Raw genomic sequence first — 13,935 nt, 5'->3', positions numbered from 1 at the left:
TCTGTTAAAAATAAATAAATAAAGTTTACATCTGGGGCTTGAGGGATGGCTCAGAAGTTAAGAGCACTTACTGGCTGCTCTTCCAGAGGTCCTGAGTTCAGTTCCCACAACCACATGGAGGCTCACAGCCATCTGTAATGAGATCTGGCGCCCTCTTCTGGCGAGTAGGTGTACATGCAGAACCACACACCATGTCCAGATTCACTCTGTGCTTCCTATGCTGCAGGTTGAGAATGTGAGCTGAGCTTCCTGCTGTGGCTGCCAAGTGTGACACTTGCTGCATTGCCACTCTCATGGTGATCCCTTTTGCCATCTTAAACCAAATTAAACTTGTATAGCTTGCCTTAGACATTGATTTATCACAGCAAAAAAAAAAAAAAATGTAATTAAACACATCCATAAAGTTTATACCTATAATTGAAGAGAATTGTGAAATCTAAAAGGGATACATAACTATTTGAATTCATATTTTTTAGAAGACTTTGAAAATCAAAATAAAGAGGGACATCATAATGTTTGAATAGATTCTGACACTTGTCACGTTTCTTCTCAGTGAACAATCTTATGTAACTGAATGTGTGTTGGCTAAGGATTTTATCAAATCCTTTATAGCCCTAGATTCCTTCGTGTATGAGTTCTTTCAGGTCCTCAAAGACTACTGTGACATGCAGGGGCTTTCACTGGTGATTACACACTAGAGGTTTTTACTCTTCTGTAAGAAAACAAAGTGCAAAACTTTACCACCCTGACTACATTTAGGGGTCTCTCTGAAGTATGATTTTTTTTCTCATGATGACTAAAACTGCTGCCACATACAAAGTCTTTACCACATTACATACGTTTTCTCTGCAGAATGTGTTCTTTTATGTATTTGCAGGTAACTGTGTTGTGAAAAGGGTTGGTGATATTGGTTACATTTTAAGGGTTTTCTTCAATGTGGTCTGTTACACATTTAAATATGTGTATGACTGGTTTCATATATAGTTTCATTATTGGTATGAAACTATAATGATTGGCAGTTCTACCGCATAGCTCAGGGGCTAAGAGCAGTGATTGCTCTTCCAGAGGACCCTGGTTCAATTCCCAGCACCCACATGTCAGCTCACAACTGTCTGTAACTCCAAGATCTGACACCCTCACACAGACATATATGCAGGCAAAACAGCAATACACATTGAAATAAAAATAAATAAGTTAATAAAAAGATTACTTTTAAGATAATTGATCCTTTCTTTGTAATCATAAATTGCAGTCTGTCAATGAAAAGCAGCAACTGGCTAAAAAATTATCTTGCTTGCTTTCACTTTGTTGATCTATAACACGCTGCTTAGTTGTGAATATATGTAGGTTCTTGGAAATAATTTGTTTTCTTCACCTGCAATGTCAAAAAGTTTTTTGTGTAAAAATATTGGGGTATATACTGTTTTTACATGGCCATTCACTAAAAGAAAAATAGAATGTAATCACTTTATAATGCTTGGAAGTTGTTTGTTAGGAGATGTAAGCTATAAGAAAAAATAAAGTTGTTGGAACGTGCCTTGCTTCATCTAGTGTGTGTGTGTGTGTGTGTGTGTGTGTGTGTGTGTGTGTGTGTGTGTGAATATTCCCTCCTTTTTTATTTTTCTTCTTTGCTAGGGACAAGCAATACTGGCCCCCAGCTGCTGGCCAAAGGGAGAACTGGCTCCAGTAAATCAAGCCAGATTCCATCAGAGAAAAGTCTGGTGAGTGATCAGTCACCAACTCTATGTCCTGCCTCAATTTACCCTGTACTGTTCAAGCTGGCCTTCAGCAGAAATGTACAGAGGCTTCACCTTATTAAATACACTCACAGGCTTTCTCTCCAGTATGAACTTTTTCATGCCTTCGAAGATGACTGGGACATGTGAAGGCTTTACTATACTCATTAAATTCTTAGGGCTTCTCCCCAGTATGTGTTCTTTTATGATATTGGAAACTGCTGTTATGTGCAAAGGTTTCACCATATTAAATACCTTCAGAGTATCTCTCCACAGTGAATTATTTCATACCTTTGACGATGGCTCTGATGTGCAAAGGCTTTACCACATTGAGAATATTCAGAGTGTTTCTCTCCCGTGTGACTTCTTTCATGCCTGCAAAGATAATTAGAGCATGTGAAAGCTTTCCCACATTCACTATAGTGAATTAATTTTCTCTGTTAATTAATTTTACAACTGGGTTTAATGGTAAAGAGGAACCAGATCTTAAGGTTTTATCACTTTGTTTACATTCATGGTGTTCCCCTTCTTTTTGTGTTGAGTCTTTGAAGATACTTATGGTAGTGAGAGCATTTATTACATGGCTCACATTTATAGCATCGTTTTTCTATATGATGTTTTTCATATATTTGAAGAGAACTGGAAGAACTCAGAGCTTTACCACACTGATGGCATTCAAAAATTTTTCTATACTGTGAGTCATACCACAGTTTAAAACTGAACCAGGACAAACAGATTTTTCACATTCTTATTACTCAGAGATTTTCTGCAGTGTGAGTTTGTGGATGTTCACGATGATGTTGAAAAACAAATTAATTGTAAACTTGTATCACATTCATAAAGTCTAATCAAAGTGGGAACTCCCACATATCTTCTCATGGTTCTGGAGAGAGGTATGTTTCTTCTTTCAATATCCCTATGCTCACATGGCTTGCATCCATTGTGACATAGGATGCCCCCATTAAGAATAAAAAATGACAGGGTTCCACATTGTATTCAGTTTGATTCTTGTTCTTCACAGACACAGTATGAGATTAAGGTTTCTCCACAACAACATTCATGGTGATAATAAACTGCCCTCTCACTGATCTTAGCAACATGACTACAAGTCTATATGTAACACTAGCAATGCTGTGGACTTTTTGCTTATAGAAGGTTTTGGACATATACCTATCACATATTCAATGTGTATTCCTTATGCGATATCTAAGTGGTATGAAACTAAACCGACTGGCAGTTCTACAGCACAGCTCTAATCGGGCTACGGTTCAAATAGTGACATCTGTTAAGTCACTGTTTCCTTGTTTCTGTTCTTAGATGAATGCCTTAAGAACAGAAATCAGGGCTGGAGAGACGCCTCAGAGGTTAAGAGCACTGACTGCTCTTCCAGAGGTCCTGAGTTCAATTCCCAGCAACCACATGGTGGCTCACAGCCATCTATAGTGAGATCTGGCGCCCTCTTCTGGCCTGCAGGTGTACATGCAGGCAGAACACTGTATACATAATAATAAATACATAGAGGAGGGAAAAAAAAGAACACAAATCAGATTCCTGACATTGAGGTGCCTGGTTTTGTGAGAATGTAATAATCATCACTGAACTTAGAGCAGTGGGGTTTTTGCTTTTTTTTTTTCCCAGGTGTTTTTGTTCATTTGTTTTTGTTTTTTTGTTTGTTTGTTTTTGTTATGTTTGTCTGTTGTTTTGACGGTTCTGAGTTTTATAGCAAACCATATTGTACAGACTTGGGGGTTCAGGAGTCCAGACCGGCTGGGTCCCACACTTGCCCCTTGCCGCGGTGCTTTCTTCCCTCCCTTAAGCGCCCCCGTGGTCAAGCCTTTCTCCAACCCCAGGCCCACCCCTCCCATCTGCCTTTGGTCTGCCCAGCCCCCACCCCCAACCCGCGCACCTTCCTGTAACCTGAGGTATGTGGATAGATTCCCCTTCCCTACACCCATGTGGTACAATCCAGTTCCCCCTGGCCTAAATTGAGTGGGCTATTGAAACCCCACCCCAACACTGGAAGAAGGAAAGGGGTGGGGAGAGGGGAGGTGCCAAGAGTCTGTTAACTAAGTTCCCACAGCAACTGGGATACAAGGTTCCATGACAATGAAAGAATGGGATGAGCCAAGCTGGAGGAGTCCCATCTTGCCCATCTTTAAACTGACATCCCCCATCAGGTCAGAGTGGTGGAGCTGTTCAAGACAGTAATGCAAGAGAGCTGGGGGGGGGGTGGGACAGTCCAAACGGGGTGCACATTAGCCCAATTTAGGTCAAGCTGGTCCCCTCACATCACAGTCCCCCAGATCAGAGATTCCCCTGGTTCAGTACAGATGAATGTTCAAGTATTGTGTAGAGAGCCAGGCAGGGGTCTGGGCTACCCCTCACCACTCCCCTGGGCCACGAGCTGAACAGCAGGTTGACTCGCAGCCCCCACTCCTTGTAGTAGCTGCCATTTTCAGTGACGTTCAAGGAGTCAGGGTCAGGGAAAGAACTGAAATCTGGACAGAGGGAAGGGAGAGGGGTAACCACACAGAGAGGGAACGAGCCCCACATCTGCTCTTCTCCCATCTCCCAGTCATGGCATTTCCTGGTTTGTAGAGCCCCCTATCTGACTCCTGGATCCCCAACTGCTCCTCTGGTTTCCCCTTTTTGGACCCCCATCACACCCAACTGGTCTTTGTTCCCTGAACCCTTGTTGGTTTGCTCTCTGCCCTCCCCGCACCCATCCATCACCTCCTACAGCCCCGTGGCTCCCAGGATCCTGCACCCTCACTCTTCTCTACTAAAGACTTGTACCTTCACCACCCCACCATCCCTTTGGCTCAGCACCTCCCCTGTACCTCTTGTCCCACGCCCCCAAGGGGATGGACAACGGAGTAGGTGGAAGGCAGAGATGGGAAGCAAAGATCCCCAAAGACATCAGTGCAGGTGGGAAAGGGGAAGGCTGGCTTACGTCTCTGGGCAAAAATTCCAAGATATTAAACTGAGGAGTGTCAAGTCATGAAAAAAATAACCTGGCATCACGTTAGGGGGTGAAATGAGGGCAAGAGGTACAGGAAATGGGAGTCTTTAACGTCCTTAATCCAGTGGAGGTCCAAGAGGCACGGTGCAGGCAGTGGGGTGGAGCCCAGGGCAGAGACGGAGTGCCAGGACCACCCAGAAAGCACCAACTCCTGCAAGCCTTGCAGTCAGTTCAGAAGCCACATGAGCTGCTTTTTGTGGAAATACCTGTCCAGCTAAGGTCCAGAGCACATGGCTGGGGGCAAACCACCCCATTAAGCATGGGTGGGGTCATCGACTTCTTCCGGCTTAGATCCATCCGAGGCCACAGACGCTTGTTGTAGCACCAGCAGCTCAAAGTCCTGCAGACTAGCATGCAGACACATAACTCTTGGAGTCCAAGGTGCCGGTAGACATGGAGCCATGCAGCCCGAGGCAGCAGGCAAAGAAAGGCAGATTGTCAGGCTCAGGGCTTGGGGGGCGGCACATAACTGTGGAGGCCATGGTGATGGGGCAGGGCCCAGAGGCCAATAGAACAGTGGTCCCCCACTGCCAGGGCATTTAGCCCACCACTACCCCATGGTTTTCCTTCCCGCCAGAGCTGCCCCAGGATGGCTGAAGGACATTCCAGGCCTCCCCAGGAGCTTTCTCCTCACTAAGCGATGTGCCCTAGGAGTCTGAGTCTGTGTCTGAGTCCTAGGAGGAAGAAGAGGTATCAGGTACCCGCTCCAGCAGCAGGCACATATGCTTGAAAGGCTCAAGTTTCTCCCTCTGTGGTGATGGGGATGGCACTGCCAGGCCCTCAGCAGAAGCCATAGTTGGCTTGGGTTTCTCCCAGTTCTCAGGAGGGAGCCCAGGATGACAGGATGAGAATGCCTAGCTGGGATTCAGAACCCTGGGGGTGGGGGGTGGGGCAGAAGGCCAGGGCTGCCTGGGTCTGCTCGGAGGAGGAGGCAGGCATCTCCTCCCACCTTCTTCAAGTGCCTCTCTTGGCCTCCTTTCACTTTTTTCTTTGGGGTGGGGGTCTCATCCCCTGCCTCCAACTCCTTCCGTTTGGGGGCCCAGACACATGGTCAGGGGGAGGGCCAGCAGGTAAAGATCCCTTTCTTCTGGACAGAGGTGGAGGTGGTGGCTCCTCTGTCAGCTTCCATCCACCCCCTCACCACTGTCAACTCTACGGCGCCCTGGACCCTCACCTGCATCCTTGTCCATCCTTCCTGGGTACCTTGGGGGCACTTTCAGCAGTTGGGGATCTCTGAATTGATAGCACCCTGAGCCTTTCCCATCTTCAGGAAGCCAGGGTGGATGATCTCGTTGCAGACTGTACACTCCATGAGGCTCAAACCAAACTTCTCTTCCTCTCCATCCACCTTCCCCACACAGAAGGCACACAGCTGTGTGTGGGAGCACGGGCGCAGTGCACTGCCGAAGCAGGCAAGACTGCTTCATGCGCCCACCCTGCCGACGCCCCCAGTTTCTTCATGTCTCCTCAAAAATAGCAGTCCCCGCAACTCAGTTCGCACATACAGCTGTGTGCGGGAGCACGGATGCAGCACACTGCCGAAGCAGGCACGACTGCTTCATGCACCTGCTCCGCCGACGCCCCCAGCTTCCTCATGTCCCCTCAGAAATGGCAGTCCCTGCACTCAGTTCGCACACGCATACAGCTGTGTGCGGGAGCACGGACGCAGCACACTGCCGAAGCAGGCACGACCGCTTCATGCGCCTGCCCCGCCGACGGCCCCAGCTTCCTCAAATCTCCTCAGAAATGGCAGTCCCCGCAGTCAGATCGCACACAGGCCTGGCAGCGGCGACAGCAGGTTCCGCGTTGGTGCGCTCCAGCCCCAGGGCCCTGGCTGCACGACCACATTCGGGGTGTCAACACCACCGAAGGCGAAGGCTCTCACGTGTCCCGGGAGCCATCTCCTGGCTGGTCAGCGGCCAGTGGCGGAGCAGGGCGGGGAACGCTCCGAAAGCCTCAGTCCACGCCTCCTGAGGGCGCTCGGCCCCTCCCTCCAGTGGAGGGCGGGACAACAGCGAGTGGAGGTCGGGAGCGCAGTGTCCAGGCCCTCCCACCGGCTGCTGCAAGGCCCTTCCAAGGGAAGGTCCTGCTCTGGGGGGGCTCAGTCACTCAGCCACTCCAGGCCAAAGGGGGGCTCCTTGGGCACAGGATGCTCAGCTTCTGCCCAGGCCCCACTCAGTCCCCGGACCTCTCCCCAAAATGCCCACACCCTTAACTGGCCCCTTCCCAGCTCCAACTGTCTAGTCTCCAGGGAAAGATCCAGGGCTCCCCACCATTTCCGGGGTTCAAACCCCTCCCACTGCTGGTTCACGGGTAGGGGGGGGGAGATCGCTGCAACCTGCCACCCCACCCTCCCCTGGGTCCCCCTGACCTACAGAGACAGGGCAAAGGGGTGGGGGTCGGTTTTTTCGTTTTTTAACACTGTTGCTTTTCTTTAAAACTTGCAGGACACATTAAAATTTCTTCTGCAGGACATGTATCAGCTTGCACATGAAAATTACCCTCCATCTCTTCTAGAACTTGACAACGTTCTTCAATATTATGGTCTCCCAAATTGTAGCTTAAAATATAGTGCCAGAAATATATTATATATTATTGGAAATTAGGAAAATTGAAGTTATTATATCCAGAGTCTCTAAGAACCATGCCTGGTTTATTCACCTCATTATTCCTCATTCTCAATTGAATTTGCAGAAGAACATCAGTAACAGAGAAACATTTGTCCCCTGATTTTAAAAAGCAATACATAATTCAGTCCTACCTACAGCAGCTTGGTTCCTGTAGGTCTCCAGCATCACATCCTTGTAGAGACTCTTCTGGGAAGGATCCAGCAAAGCCCACTCTTCCCGAGTGAAGTCCACATGCTCATCATCACAGGTCACTGCATCCTAAAGTGTGCTGTACATGTGTACGCAGAAAGCAGGACACTGACGTCACTGTACATGTCTGCGCCATTGACAACAGAGTCATCTAACTCTGGTGCTTCCTCCACTCATTTCCAGACACTAAAGTTCTACTGTAACCACCAAGTCATTTTAGAAGGAAACTGAATAATGAGGTTCATCTCCATCAAGGGCCAGCCTTGACACACACGTTAGTATTTGGACACAGTGTTGGCAGATTCCAAAGAACCATCTGAGGCTTTATCAATTGAGCTATTTGGTTTTTCTGGCCCTTCTGCTGCCAAAGCCGCTCCTTAGCTCAGGAGTCCACTGTTTAACAGCTGAGGCTGTGACGGTTTCCTGTGCAAACAACAAGAAGGTTGTACAAGAAAAACCTTATGGGCTTTTAGGCTCAGTGGCTGCCTTGGGCGTCCAACAGTGGCTGATGGACGCTAGAGACCTGAAAAAGGCCAAGGAACAGTTCTGGGTTGGTTTTCTTGTGGCCAGCTAGATAAGGAGAGGGGGGGAAAAAAAGAAGAAAAAAAGACTTTACACATACACTCATACAAGTAAAATAAACATGGGCTTTGAAAACCAGATTCCCACAAGCTTTCCTGTGGTGATGGCGTTGATTTTAGCAGTCTCTTTTGCGAAGACTGCAGCAAATCCAGGCCATCCTCAGGGAACCCGACCCTGGCTGTGGCTCTTCCACTATATCAGCTCACGTAAGCAATGAGACAAGCAGACAGGTACACGTTCATACACACAAGGGAGTTCCCAACTTTACACAAACACACACACATAACAACATGTAGACATTTAAACATGCATACACATATCTATTCACATGTGAACATATACACACAGACACATAGTAAACGGGTAGCACAGGCGCTAGCAAGCCCCTCTCTTTTATTCTTGTCCTAGGTTTCTATCTCCCCTATACAATCATTACACAGAAGGGGAATGACAGTAGGACTATTGATTTTAAGTTATTTCATTAGAACTATATCTAACTGAACATTTTTTGCTCATTAAAGTTTAAATAGTAATTTTATCTATAAGCTCACTGAGTCCCAAGCAGAAGCTTTTTCTTTTTCTTATTTCATATGTACATTATGTGTTCAAAAGAAGAGTTTTTGGTGTCAAGGTTGTTATCAAGAAACAGGTGTCTGTCCTGTCTTGTATAGAAAACCATTTGTTCTTTATTTTTATATTCATATGGCCTTTCTTATTGTGGTAAACACCGAGGACTCAGCATGGACTAAACCTAAAATGAATGCATTCCCTTGATCATTAATTGGTTTCAATCTTGTTTTTCTTTCCGGCATAACTCACGTGGTTCGCAGAAATCCTAGCAGTTTTTTGCTAATTTGTAGGACGGCTAGAAGTTACTTGAATCAATTCAGAAATCACTATCAGGAACTATATAATCACCTTCATAGGATTATGCAGGAAATCTACATAATGTATTATGCCTGACACAAGAGAGAAGCATGGAAAGACAGTGTAGCAGCAGGAAGCAGTTTTGAGGCAAAATCACTTAGGCTTTTCCTAAACCAGGGATACAGCTGTGAAAATGAGTGGGCTGCCTCCAGAGGCTCACAGGCTTGCTTCTGCCAATCCTGCATAGCTCTTGGCATTTGTCATTTCTGTGTCCTTTGAACAGGAAATAGCCTTGCAGGAGAAATGCCAATTAACAGACAGAGAGAGCGAAGCACACAGATCACACATCAGAGAAATTGAAGGAACAATTACTAACTATAGAAATGATGGGAAAGCTGGGTATACTTGCTCATGCCTTTAATCCCTGCACTCAGGAGGCAGAGGCAGGTGCCAGCCTGTTCTATGCCATGACATACAAATTAAGATCCTGACTCCCTTCAAAAAAAATCAATCAAACAAACAAACAAAAAAAAAGACAGAACTCAGAGGTCTTTACTGAAGTTCCTACAAAGAATTATGCATTCACTCCTGTTTGGTATTCATCTTCCATAACCCTGAGGTATCCCGGTTTACACAGTAATATTAGTAAAATTTTACTAAAAGGGAATGCATGTTTAAACATTAATAAATGAACAGGAGGAAATAATAGCAATATAAACGGAATATATAAAAATAGCAATATAAATAAACAAAATAGGGCAGGAGAGATGGCTCACCAGTTAAAAGCTCTTGCTGGTCTTGAAAATAATTGAGGTAAACTGGGCATTGGTGGTGCACGCCTTTAATCCCAGCACTTGGGAGCCAGAGGCAGGCAGATCACTATGAGTTCGAGGCCAGCCCAGTCTACAAAGTGAGTCCATGACAGCCAAGGCTACACAAAGAAATACTGTCTTGAAAAACCAAAAATAATAATAAAAAAATAAATTAAGAAAAAGAAAAGTGAAGGAAAAAATAATTGAGGTCAATTGTCATTATTTACATGGGGCTCACAACTATTCATTATTCCAAGTTCAGGAGTTCTGACAGCAGTGAAGAGGAGGCACACATGATATACATGTTCATGCATACAGGAAAAATACTCATATTTATCCAAAATTTCAGAACAAACACATGTAGGAAGAATGTCACACACCTGCAGTGCAATGACTCAGAAGGCTCAGGTCGTATTAATATCATGAATACATGCCATCCTAAAAAACAGAATACACTCTCTGCCAAATTTCAAAATTCAAGATGTGGATGAAGATCAGCACAACAGCATATGCTTCCTTGTACAAAAACCTACATTCCAAGAACTTCTGCTAACTTTATTTTAAAAAACAAAAAACAAAAACAGGGAGCTAGAGAGATGGCTCAGAGGTTAAGAGCACTGTCTGCTCTTCCAGAGGTCCTGAGTTCAATTCCCAGCAACCACATGGTGGCTCACAACCATCTATAATGTGGTCTGATGCCCTCTTCTGGCCTGCAGGTGTACATGAAGGAAGAGCACTGTATACATAAATAAATAATAAATATTTTTTTAAAAATAAAAACAGCCAGACATGTTGGCCCACATCTAATCCCAGCACTCTGGAGCCAGAATCAGGTGGATCTCTAAGTTTGACACCTGTCTGGCCTACATACTTCCAGGAAAGCTAGGATTATACAGAGAAACTTTGTTTTCAAAAACAGAAACAAAAAAAAAATTTTAAAAATATAAAAACACCAGCAAATTAGCTTAGCACTAGGTAGCAATTGCTTCTACTGTATCTTATGTGATGTAGCCATAGAGTCTATGCTGGTGCAGGCATGACAGCATGAGAAGGAAGCTGACTGATCAGTTTCAACCACAACACAGTAGACACAAAGAACAGGAAATGGATTGAGTCTATAGACAACCAAATCTCATCCCTAATAAGGAATCTTGCTGAATAGTTAATATTTATAGTTTTAAGATAATCAGTGCTTATCCCTTAACCAAAACACCACACAGAGAGACTAGGATCTGGTTAATTAGCAGAGAGCATAATACTAAGCAATAATTACCCTATCCTAAACCTCCCAGCTAGTATATCTTCCTCCAATTCAGATTTCCCACATTATACTTGCTTTTTACTGTCTCCTAGGTCCAGTTCATTTCTCCTGGTGTTGCCTGGTCCTGTCCACAGGTATCCTTCCTTTCCTTTCTGATCTTTCTCCTACCCTCACTGGACCAGGATGTCCCACCTAGACTCTGTTATTGCTCAGCACTGGCTAGTTGACTTTTATTGGCAATAAAGAGAACAAATGGTGACACAACTTGACACAAACTTGGCACCAGAGATACTTGAAATAAACATCACAATGCAAACTAGATAGTGGGGTAGAGAAGTCAGCATTTGAATTAACAGGAGTAAACTATACACAATACACCAACAGAATCTAGAAAGGCTCCTCCTACAAAAGCATCCATAAACTCCCCAAAGAAAGCCACAAAGGCCAGACAAGTGTTCAAAGACAGCCTCTAATCTAGGAGCTTTTTGACTCAAACAACTGCATTCTCACCCTGGTTACTATAGGTTTATGGTCATCCTGTGATGCAAATGCATTTAGTATAACGGTAATGATCCTAATAATCTGCAACAGCTTGTACTCTGGGCAAATGCCCAAAGCAACAGCCTGTACACTGTGCAAGTGCCCAAAGCAACAGCCTGTACGCTGTCCAAATGCCCAAAGCAACAGCCTGTACACTGTCCAAGTGTCCAAAGCAACAGCCTGTACGCTGTCCAAATGCCCAAAGCAACAGCCTGTACACTGTGCAAATGCCCAAAGCAACAGCCTGTACACTGTGCAAATGCCCAAAGCAACAGCCTGTACACTGTGCAAATGCCCAAAGCAACAGCCTGTTCACTGTTCAAATGCTCAAGGCAACAGCCTGTTCACTGTTCAAATGCCCAAAGTCGCTTCTGACGATTACAACAACCTCTTGATTCACGCATCTTATAAAATCATTACACAAGTTCTATCTTTCCAACATACAATGGCACAGAATACTCCTTCTCATTCAGGAAAATATAAACGTGTACACAGTGAGGGGAGATTAGACCAAGGCAAGAAACTCAGCAAGGCAAACACCAAACCCTGCAGCTCTGTCTCACACACACGGATCTTCCCGTCAAAGGGCTTAGATGGACCCATTCCTGTACCTTTTCACACATCCCTCAGTTTGGCTACTTCCACTACCTATCTGCATCTCTCCATGCAGATTCTCAATGGCTTAGATGTCTCAACATCTTGTTTGTGGTCTCAAAATGCAACTCAGGCTTCATCCTCACAGCTTCAATGCAGTGAACTCTCACAGTCTCCTCACTGGGACTGTGAAGCTGCCAAACATAAATAGCTGGGACATTGCTGAACTGAAACCACAGAGGAAGATTCTTTGAATCTTGCATCTTTCTTGTTTCCAGAACCAGCACAATAGGGCGATCCTGTCAAGATTGGCTTCTATGTTGGGATAGACCCTGCCTCCGCTTGGACCACAGCAGCAGCAGGTTTTCTCAAAGTTTTTTCCTGCAACTAGGAATCAGTTTGCATACTCTTTCCACTTATTTAAGGCTTAGCAGGAGGAAGTATTGCCCTTAAGGCACCTTGTTAGGCTTCCAACCCAGATCAAGGGCCCCCTTTCTTTTCTCCTTGAAAAGTCCTGCCTCTGTGTCAGCCTCTGACAGCCATCTGAAACTGCCTAGTGCTGTTTTTCTCTACAAACTGCAGACTTTGAGTTTAATTCTGGCCCACGGTTCACTTTTTTTTAAATATAGTCCTGAGTGAGTCACAGGTATTACCCATTCAAAAGGTTCAATATTCCATCTAAGAATCAGCCCACAACTTTTCAATTCTGTCTCAGGGCATGAGCAGGATAAGAAACATTTTGGGAAATACCACACAAATGTCCTCTAGCTAAATTTTTCCCAGGGTCTATTTTCTGCTGAATCCCTATGACCTTAACTTCCTCTGTCTGCACTACTCAAAACACTCTGACCTTCCAGGTCCTACAGGAACAGCCGATTAAGCTCAATTTCTGATATTTTCCACATTCCTCCCAAAGAGAGCTTCCCAGGATCTGTCCAACGGCAGAATCACTTTTGCGTACCATGCTTTAACTTGCTGTACCCTCTAATCAACAGCATCTCAGGTAGTAAGTGGGAGTTTGGGATGGTTCTGTCCCATCACAGTCCATCATTTTGGGAGCTCAGGATAGAAAGTCAAGGCAAACCACATGGACAAACATTGTTTCCTGGCTTACTCTCTTGCAGGGTCACCGTGTCATGTTCAGCTGGCCCAGGCCAATTTGCTTAGGGATATTGCCTCAGTGGAAGAGCCTTCTCAAATCAATCATCAGTCACACAATCTCTCACAGACATAGTAACCAGACACTATGATGAGAGCATGCCCTCAAATGAGGCTCCCTCACATGACTGTGGGGTCTAAAATGCTGAGAGCTGGAGCTAATTAGGACACAGAGACATTAATATATAAGAAAGTTTGAAAAACTCCAAATCAATGTATTAACCATATCAATCACTTAAGTAACAAAAACCCAAACATTGATGATTACAACTGGAAAACATAGACTTGCCAAGAAATGAGAGGCAAAACTTTAGGACCAAGAGACAACTAAAAATGTTCCTCCACAGTGAGTTCCAAAAATAACAAAAGCAAAAGGAACTCATAACACTCAAAATCAAATAAATAGATAACAAAGAGAAGAAAACAAAGAATCCAGCAGCAGCAGCGGCACCTGCGAGTCGAGGCTAGGGCAGGGCATGGTCGGACCCGCTGCACTATGAGAGCTGAGCCGCTGCGGGGTCCAGCAAGCACCCACAGGGCCGAC

The 13,935-nt window shown here is 45.1% G+C and overlaps 1 pseudogene; it reads right to left on the bottom strand.

Moving 5' to 3' along the window:
• Positions 1 to 2,027: 2,027 nt before the first annotated feature.
• LOC127197765 (F-box/LRR-repeat protein 19-like) lies at positions 2,028 to 6,624 on the bottom strand (annotated as a pseudogene).
• Between the last annotated feature and the right edge of the window lie 7,311 nt (positions 6,625 to 13,935).

The sequence above is a fragment of the Acomys russatus genome, chromosome 13 (genome assembly GCF_903995435.1).
Source record: "Acomys russatus chromosome 13, mAcoRus1.1, whole genome shotgun sequence".
NCBI classification, from domain to species: Eukaryota; Metazoa; Chordata; class Mammalia; order Rodentia; family Muridae; genus Acomys; species Acomys russatus.
This window is presented reverse-complemented; position numbering and strand designations above follow the sequence as displayed.